Raw genomic sequence first — 8,413 nt, forward strand, 5'->3', positions numbered from 1 at the left:
CCAAGTCTGACGGGATAAGATGCGCTGTGCTATTTAGTTTGTTTGGTTTTCACTTATATTAATGCTTGGCTCCTATTAAAGATGAAGAATAGCAATATGTGGTACTTGTTATGATAATATGTTACATGTGAGTTGTAATACTTACAGTAATACATCTATAATACTGAAATAACTTCCCACCAACCTTCTACTGAATCTCCGAAGCCTGTTAAATGGTGTTTGGGCCAACCTAGTTGACAGTTATACACCTTTAATCAGTCCTCTCTAAAGGCTAAAAGCCTTCATTTGGATTTTTCTTCCCTTTTTTTTCTTGCTTTCTTTTGTGGACACTTGAATTGTCACGCCTGCAAAGATGTGATTTTTCTGTCACTTACGAGCTGGCTCCCTCTCCCCCGGCTGGCAGGAATTCCTGGGAGAGGGGAAGGGGGAGGAGAGGGCAGCCTGAGAAACCACGGCCATATGGTGATGGTATGGTGGAGTACTTGGGTCTGGGTCTGTCCCCGCTGCAGCCCACACTGCTGCTGGCGCTCCACACAGCCTCCTCTGATGGCGTCCAGCCCCCCACAAGGTTTTCTCAGGCTGCTCTCTCCTCCACCATCGCTGCTCCTGCTGGACCCATGAAAGTAAGAGATCCCTGCCCTTAAACACGTACGTTTTTATATGAAAAGAGGTTCAGAGCTACAGTCCTTCCCATTTTAGCACACAGTTGATTTCAAATAAAATATTAGACTAAGAAATCAAGGATAGGAGATTGAGGACGCCTTTAACGACACATGATAATCATCTAACGCTGGAGAAGCGTGACAGGCTGGAAAATCTAGAAAGATGAAACTAAATTGAGAAACCAATCCCCTGTCCCTGCAATTGGTATCAAAATGACATAAAGAGGACTATTCATCTTCTGCATGTCTCTTGAGCTGTTGCCAGAAGTGTGATATTGTTCTTTACCGAGTTGCTCCCTTGTGTATTTCAATGCATGAATAATAATCAGGACATCCTGTAAAAGAGGACACAGACAAAACCTCCCCAAGGGAAATCGACACTGTAGGTGTTGAGTTGTCTGCTGGCACCTGAAGGTATACGTCATCAACTTTACTGGATGCAGGATTCACGTCTGGGAGGTGAAACATAATAATACAGCTCTGAAATCACTGATAGAGAAAAGCTGTGTTGCAGCTCATCTTGAAGTTTTTTTCCTTTTATTTTTACCTCTGATGTCACACAAGTACTGTGCCGAGAAAAAGAATGTGAACCTCTTGAAATGAACTTGTTTTCAGCAATAATTTTCTGTAATATGTGATCTAATCTTCATCTATAGTCACAATAATAAACACAATTGTGGTTAAGTTGATAACACCTAATTACAATCTTTGTGCATTTATTGGGCAGAGTCAACATTCACAGTACTGGAGGGAAAAGTAAAACTGGGCATACACTGTGCGATATTTTAAGTCGTTTGATTCAGCCCCATCTCAAAGTGCACGACTAGATCGCTGAGTTCAAAAGTTCGCAGCCCACGAGTCTCACACTGCACGACCCGATGCTCTGATGCGACCCGTCTGCTCACACTATACGTTCATAATTCTCACGTCGGACTTCTGTTACTGGAACTGCAACGTCAAAAAGAAGTGGAAGAGGAGGAACCCCGAAGTGGGAGACACCGAAGATGCTCAGCAAAAACAAACGCTCTGCCTTGGCAATTTGTGCCATTCTGTGTGGCAATAAATGAAAAAAGATTAGACAACGTCGTGTTTGGACAAGGAATTGGCTGGGCAGATGTGGGAAATACGGTCTTTTTTTTCTGCTATTAAAACATGATTTGTAATGTGAATTTGCAACACTTTAAACTACGGATAATAGTGTTTGACGTGACATCAGAGATTGCGCATGCTCTCTGTGAAAGGATGAGTCCAATCGGGTCGTAGCTGCTTCAACTGTGTGATTCCTTCACGAGGAGCGACCAGGATTTCAAACACGTTTGATTTTCTTGCGAGCACACGATTCGTGATCGGGAGCTCGTCGTGAGGTGTTAATCTCTCGTCGTTACCCCCCGTATACAGTACCAGGCACGACAAACGATTGGGTTGAAATCTGGCCCGATCCAAAAAATAGTCGCACGAGTGGAAAATCGGTTCAAAACGAGCCGACAATCGCACAGTGTCTGCCCGGTTTTAGGGAACAATGAGTCACTAGCTGGTCAAACCGCCTTTGGCAGCAGTGACTTCAGGTGAGTGCTTTTGTTATAGTCAGGGCCGAAAATTGAAAAAGCCCCTTAGAAAACAACATGGTAGGCATTTTTGAGGAAAAGCACTTTCTCTATTGTTTCTGTATGATTTTTTTGTGCTGAATCCATTTCTGCCGTATGCTAAGCTGTCAAAGTTATCGTTTAGTCATAATTATTGATTAATTAGCACAACTATTGATTTGTCGTCTAAAGTTAGAAATGGTGATCAGTTTCAATTTGTCAATAGTAGATATATGATTGTTTGGTATCAATGTAAAGGGGACCTTCTCAGCTTTTATCTGAGCCCATGGTTGTGTTTTTCTGACAAACATAGAGGTCACACGGCCTCCTTAAACCATAAATTACACACATTTCCATACAATTCTTCGCCTAAACTATCTAGTTAATTTTATCTTCTGGGATCAAGAGATATCAACGACCCAAAAGACAACAACCACAATACCCAATGGACTTTGACGAGTCAGGAAATGTATGATATAACCATACTTTTTCTTTGTGAGAAGTTATTATAAGGCTTGAAATAGCTGTAACCAGCTCAGTCCCATTCACCACCATTCATTCTTTGGACCAGCATTTTGTAAAGACTACCACATTATTAGTAAGCAATATTCAAAGGCCTGAGTGATTTTCATCAATTTAATTCATCAAAAATTTCACTGAACAATCACATTTTTCACCTCCTTGAACCGCCACCTTACTGTGGTGGAGGGGTTTGTGTGCCTGAGTGATCCTAGGAGCTATGTTGTCGGGGGCACTTACGCCCCTGGTAGGGACTCCCATGGCAAACAGGTCCTGGGTGACGGGCCAGACTAAGAGCGGTTCACGCCAATCATGGAGGAGAAAGAACAAAGGGCCGTAACGTCGCCCGGATCGGCGTCACCGGGGCCCCGCCCTGGAGCCAGGCCTGGGATTGGGGCTCGTAGGCGAGCGCCTGGTGGCCGGGTCTTTGCCCGTGACCGGCCGGGCTCAGCCCGAAACGGCGACGTGGGCCCGCTTTCCTGTAGGCCCACCACCTGCAGGAAGGACTGTGATGAGCTGGTGCCATTTGGACTGGGTAGCAGTCGTGGCAGGGTGCCTCGACGACCCAATACCTGGACCAAAACCCTCTCAGTGGGGACATGGAATGTCACCTCGCTGGGGGGGAAGGAGCCGGAGCTTGTGCGTGAGGTTGAGAGATACCGGCTAGAGCATAAGGGTGTCCATCAGTGCACGTGGCACCAGGACACCCTAGGCCGGAGGTCAATGATCGACTTTGTTGTCGTTTCATCTGACCTTCGGCCGCATGTCTTGGACTCTCGGGTGAAGAGAGGGGCTGAGCTGTCAACTGATCACCACCTGGTGGTGAGTTGGATGCGCTGGCGGAGGAGGAGGTTGGACAGACCGGGCAGACCCAAACGGATTGTGAGGGTCTGTTGGGAACGTCTGGCTGAGCCCTCTGTCAGGGAGTGCACTGTGCACTCTGTCCTCCGTTCAGTGAGCTCTTCAGCCATATACTCTGGCTCAAAACGGTAAGGACGTCCATCATATTCAAAGTCGTCGTCCACAACCTCAGAATTTGACAAATATTCAGACATGTTTCAAATAACTAACAGTAAACTAACAGTAGCGTGAGGTTTCTGTACACAGAGCTGTGTCTGCGATGCGTGCACAGAGATGACGTCATGAGTTCAGAGGTCTTGTTTACAAACGGATTTATTTATTACACAGACAACCCCGGATGAAGACAACAGGTTCTGGAAGCAGATCTAGTGATTCATAAAAGAAATGAAGAGTTTTGCGGCAATCATGTGTTATTTAGACGCTGCATCGTCTGTGTCCCGCGGTGCCCCATGCGCTACAGTTATATGGAGAAGCGGCTCGCAAAAAACTCCTAATATCTTCCGAAGGACTCCAAATGACACCAAACACCTCTGGGTGAGTATACAACCATAAAAAATGCCAAATAAGGTCCAGGTTGTAAAAAAACGAACTTTTCCTTTAAGGGCTGTCCGGTCTCTATATGATTGGAGCAGGAGTTTGGTTCTCATTGCCGGCAGTAGATCAGACTTGTTCCCGGTGCATGTTGGACTCCGGCAGGGCTACCCTTTGTCACCGGTCCTGTTCATAATTTTTATGGACAGGATTTCTAGGCGCAGCCAGGGGCCGGAGGGGATCCGGTTTGGAAACCTCAGGATTTCATCTCTGCTTTTTGCAGATGATGTTGTCCTGTTGGCTTCATCAGACCGGGACCTCCAGCATGTGCTGGGGCGGTTTGAGGCTGAGTGCGACGCGGCAGGGATGGGAATCAGCACCTCCAAAACCGAGGCCATGGTTCTCCATCGGGAAAGGGTGGCGTGCCTTCTCCGGGTGGGTGGAGATGTCCTGCCTCAGGTGGAGGAGTTCAAGTATCTCAGGGTCTTGTTCATGAGTGAGGGAACGATGGAGCGGGAGATTGACAGGCGGATCGGTGCAGCGTCCGCAGTTATGCGGTCGATGTACCGGACCGTCGTGGTGAAGAGGGAGCTGAGTCGAAAGGTGAAGCTCTCGATTTACCGGTCAATCTACGCACCTACCCTCACCTATGGTCATGAACTTTGGGTAGTGACCGAAAGGACAAGATCGCGGATACAAGCGGCCGAGATGAGTTTCCTCCGCAGGGTGGCTGGATACTCCTTTAGAGATGAGTTTCCTCCCTTAGAGATGAGTTTCCTCCCTTAGAGATGAGTTTCCTCCGCAGGGCGGCTGGACGCTCCCTTAGAGATAGGGTGAGGAGTTCGGTCACCCGGGAGGAGCTCGGAGTCGAGCCGCTGCTCCTTCACATTGAGAGGAGTCAGCTGAGGTGGCTTGGGCATCTGTACCGGATGCCTCCTGGACGCCTCCCTAGGGAGGTGTTCCAGGCATGTCCCTCCGGGAGGAGACCCCGGGGAATACCCAGGACACGCTGGAGAGACAATGTCTCTCGGCTGGCCTGGGAACGCCTCGGACTCCCCCCGGAAGAGCTGGTCTGGGGTGAAGGAAGTCTGGGCATCCCTGCTGACTTTGCTGCCCCCGCGACCCGGGAACGGATAAGCGGAAGAAGATGAGTGAGTGATGAGCTATAACATTTTTGTCTTCAGTGCTTTAGGCCTACATATTCATGCAACAGTCACTTGACTTTTGGCACTGACAAGAATCAGTTTGGTTTGCAACCGCATCAGGCTGTCTTGCATCCAGTTGTGCAACCACAGGTCATTAGTTCCTCACAGGCATCTGGAACCGCAGGAAACAACATCAGTTTAGGAATGAGCACATTGTCTTCCATCTCCCATCCCATATTTTCAGGGGGCGGGAGTACCGGGTACTGCAAATGGGCCTGCCGCCAGACCAAGCTCTGGAAGTGAACGCGCTGAATATGAAAGCTCAAAGCATCTCTGGTGGGCAGTAGTCTCTCTATTGTCAGACCCTTGACAAACATGCCCAAACGGACATCATTGATGTTCTCACTGACTCAACCCTTTAACTTTAACTTTAATCCAGGAAATTGGTTGATGTTTTTTTTAAATGACTTGATTAACTTAAACACATGGTTCATCTTTTCAAAATTATTGTTACTGTTACTCACCCTTAATAGAGGAGATGAACACCACCACATATATTTGCACTGGCAACATCCATGTTAGCTAGTTGTCTCGCTAACTCGTTGTTGTGGCAACTCGCCACCTGCTGCTTGACTGCGGTATTTCAGCATCCTAACTGCCCACGAATTCCAGCACACAATCACCCACAAGATAGAAATAATATGGTGATATTATACATTTTCTGAAACTGTATATGAAAGTGAGTATTGCTGTACTTGTTTTTTATGTCTCTGGTATTCCTAGGTGTCACAGAGTTAATACAAATAAAAATAACATAGGCGAAAATGGTGAAAAATTAACATTCTCTGGGGTTTCTGGAGCTCTATTGACCTCCAAGTATGTCAGAAAAGTTCAACTTTAGGTTTGAAAGAGAGCTATAAATGTCTCCTTTAAAATGATACCAAACACAGTATTATTGGAACTTAGGAATTGCTTGATATATGAGCCTAAACCAGGATAGGCAACAGCGTTTACAGTCCAATTTACCATATGGGGTGGCCATCTTGAATGTGGGAATATAGAAAACCAGGGGTCTAATTTTTTTGGCATACGGTGGATTCTGGTTTGGGACACATTGATCTTTCAAAAAATGCTGTATGCCATCTTTTCCTCAAAAATGCCTACAGGGTTACATGATTCTGAAGTTACAGCCCAGTCTATTAGGTCTGGGTCAGACCTGTTTAATGGTCAGGACTCTTTACAGAGCTGCTTTAACTTGGACACATTTGTATGTTTCCTTGAGATCATTCACCAGCGTGTCCATGTGTTGAAGGTCTGGGCTCCGACCGGGTCACCCCAAACGTTGGATTTTCTTTTTCCTGAAGCAATTTTGTGGCAGATTTATTTTCATAGGGACATTGTCTTGTGGCATAACCCAAACTCTCTAAGCTTCAACAGGTGGATAGCTATCTATGGATATAGTAAACTTCAGAGTAAATGTTCCCCCCGATGACACAGAGTGGGGCAGGATGGTAGTGCGATGTTGACACTGTTGCCACACAGCTAGAAAGTTCCTGGTCCACATTCCACCAGGGCCTTCCTACCACGCCATGTGGAGCTTGGATGTTCCTCAGATACCAGTTTTGAAGCACAACCAGTTTTGCTAGAAATAAGGTCCAGCCACCAACGACCTTCCTCTCACATACATATCAGGAGACTTTGTTTTTTCCCCACAACTAATATGTTAATGTAGTAAATTATGTATATGTCATTTTAATGTAAATTATATATATATATATATATATATATATATATATATATATATATATATATAGCCCCCCCACAGACACAATATGCTCATAGTCCTACATACATCCGTATACACATCACGCACTAAAATAAAACAATGATGGATGGAATGTTCCTCCCCTTCTCTCTTGTCTCTGTCCTCTTCTGTTTGTAAATACCTGGTTGTCCTACGTCTCCTTTAAATCCAACACACCATGTTACACACTCATTCACACACACTGCAGCACATCTCACAGCCACCAAACTGCACCCATCACTGCCTTGTCTTTTCTTTCCTGCTCTTTTTCTGCTGTGGCAGAATTTTTTATTTTTTTTTCTAGGGATCAATAAAATATGGCGAGACTGTCAAGAGGGCTGATGAAGGAAACACACCCACACATGCCCATGCCACCTCAAAAGAACCCTCTGTTGCAAGATTAAGATGCATATATATGTGGACTTTAGGTTGTACTAAACTTGGTATTTACTATTAATATATATGCAGACAAAGGGAAAAAAGAAGGAAAAACAAGGTTGATTGGTGTATATATATCCCCATAGGCGTGTGTGTGTGTGTGTGTGTCTATATGAAGCCTTGGGATGGACTGGTGACCTGTCCAGTGTACACCCCTCATGAACCACCCAAAGAGTGCTGAGACAAGCATTATAGGAATTAGGAATTAAAGGATACAGATGATTAGAGGTGAAACAAGCCAAAAGGATGCTCCCACCTCCATATGTCACTGTTGGGATGATGGTTTGATGGGACTTTTTTACTAAGTATACCTCCCAAACAATTACGTTTTTGTATCATCATCATCAACGTACAGTACCTGGAGCGCACATGCTTTCAGAGGTATCTTTGTTGTGAGCCATGGCTGACATCAGCAGATACGTAAGTGTTTGAGAGTCTTTTATGAAAAAAGGTGAAATAGGTTGCACACATCCAATATCTCAACAGGTACTGGTCTCAAAACATAGATGCAGGAAAAAACAAGAGAGGAGACCGCAAACTTTTGCTCCCTAGTGCAGATTTATTTAGCACATCAATCGTTGTTACGTTTCGAGCGCATTTTGCTCTTCTTCAGTCTGAAGAAGAGCAAAATGTGTTTCAAGCGCAAAAGTGTGCGGTCTCCTCTCTTGTTTTTTCCAGTCTTTTATGAATCAATAGAAAATATTTGATTGTCCTCCATCATTAAATATCCTCTAAACCTCACCTCCAAATTTATTTCATCAACTGGACTTTGTTTGTGGAAAGTACTGACTAGCATAGGTTTTGTTGAAGTTATTAGTCTATGAGGTTAATAGACTGATAACGACACAAGAAATTTTACTTTTTGTGTGT

This window comes from Cololabis saira, chromosome 21 (genome assembly GCF_033807715.1).
Source record: "Cololabis saira isolate AMF1-May2022 chromosome 21, fColSai1.1, whole genome shotgun sequence".
NCBI lineage: Eukaryota > Metazoa > Chordata > Actinopteri > Beloniformes > Belonidae > Cololabis > Cololabis saira.